Here is a 2063-nt window from a genome sequence, read left to right on the forward strand (position 1 = left end):
TGTAGTTTCGAGAGATATCATTGTGTACACAGTACAATAGAATATTTTAATTGTGTTTACAAAGAATCCTGAAAAGTGTGGACAGATTTCTGTTGTAGATGCAATACAGTTTCATAGTCATATTTTAAGGCATATATTTTTGCTTAATTTTTATTAAGTAAAAATCCTTAAAAATAAAAATAAAGATAATAAAAAATAATTTATAATATTCTAGTACTAAACATCAAATTCACTTAAATTTAAAATTGGTATTTTGAATAATTGTTATCTGTTATGTGTCTGCTGTTGAATAAGTGTAAAATAAACATTATCATATCTGATTTGTAATCACATCATTATATATCATCTCTCTGTATGTATATGTGTATGTGATATATATATATATATGTATATTTAATTTTGTATCCTAAACTGCCTTCTAACCTACTTTCTCTTTATAGTAGCCTGTATATTTTCTCTGCCTATAGATATTATTATGAAATGTGATTCTACAATGGCTGTATAGTGTTCCAAGACATGGATGCACCACAAGAAAAATATCTGCTCCTATAAAAAGGTATTAAAATTAGATATGAAGTCCAGTATTCCAGGGGAAATCTCACATTTAGCCAAAAAGCAAACTGACATTAGGAAGAAAACCACAACACAAGAAAATAGAAATTATAAGTCTCTTTTTCATTCGTTGAAGAGTCATTCCTAGGAGAAAAAATCAACTCAGATATTTAAAATTTGAATATGTAATTGTAAAACCAGATTGATTACTGCAAATTAAGAAATAGTCTAAAGTGGGTATATGTATTGATCAATTTGTTCTAAACTTCAGAATTACCAGTGGTATGATGTCATTTATTTAGCATATATTCAGTTTATTCAGTACATTGCTTCATTATGAACACTCATTTTCTCTCATCTTAGGTGAAATTCCTTAGAGTCATGGAGAGTGGCAATCACACTGTAACTCAGTTCGTCCTGGTGTGCTTTACCACAGATCCCATGATGCAGCTGGTTTTGTTTATGGTCTTCCTTGGAGTATACTCTTTGACGGTGATGGCAAACACCACTCTCATTGTGCTGATCTGTAATGACTCCCAGCTCCACACGCCCATGTATTTTTTCATAGGGAATCTATCTTTCCCGAATCTCTGGTATTCCTCTGTATACACCCCAAAGACCCTAGTGACCTGCATCTCTGAAGACAAGAGCATCTCCTTTGCTGGCTGTGTAGCTCAGTTCTTCTTCTCTGCCGGACTGGCCTATAGTGGTGTTACCTGTTGGCTGCCATGGCTTATGACCGCTCTGTGGCCATCTCAAAGCCCCTGCTTTATTCTCAGTCATTGTCCATAAAACTATGTGCATTTTTGGTAGCAGCCTCATATCTTGGTGGCTTTATTAGCTCTATCATCATCACCAAAAGAATTTTTGCTTTGAAATTCTGTGGAAACAATGTCATTGATGACTTTTTCTGTGATTTGCCTCCCTTGGTGAAGCTTGCCTGTGGGAAGAAGGATGGATACCAGGCTGTGCTCTTCTTTCTCCTGGTCTCAAATGTCATTGCCCCACTGTGCCCATACTGGCCTCCTACCTCTTCATCATTGCCATCATCTTGAGGATCCGCTCTACCCAGGTCCGCCTCAAAGCCTTCTCCACCTGTTCCTCCCACTTGATCTCTGTCACCTTATTCTATGGCTCTATTCTCTACACATACACTCACCCTCAGTCTAGCTACTCCCTGGATAGGGACAAAATAACTTCTACATTTTACACTGTTGTGTTCCCCATGTTGAACCTCATGATCTACAGTCTGAGGAATAAGGATGTGAAAGACGCTATCTATAAACTCTTCAAATGAATCCAGATTCTCTACCTCTAAGAAGATGAAGGGACAATTTTTGTTCAGGGTATTTGTATCTGAATCATAGCTATCATTTTGACCCGTCATGATCAAGGATTGTTATAGAGTTAAAGAATTTCTCACCCTCACATGTGGCATTTTATAAGACCTAAGATAAGGATATAAGGACAAACTATGAGATAAAAGTCTAATATAAAATATAACAGTTTGG

The 2063-nt window shown here is 35.9% G+C and overlaps 1 pseudogene; it reads left to right on the plus strand.

Moving 5' to 3' along the window:
• The first annotated feature begins 933 nt into the window (after positions 1-933).
• LOC119518057 lies at positions 934-1849 on the plus strand (annotated as a pseudogene).
• The last annotated feature ends 214 nt before the right edge of the window (positions 1850-2063 follow it).

Source organism: Choloepus didactylus, chromosome 21 (genome assembly GCF_015220235.1).
Source record: "Choloepus didactylus isolate mChoDid1 chromosome 21, mChoDid1.pri, whole genome shotgun sequence".
Lineage (NCBI taxonomy): Eukaryota > Metazoa > Chordata > Mammalia > Pilosa > Megalonychidae > Choloepus > Choloepus didactylus.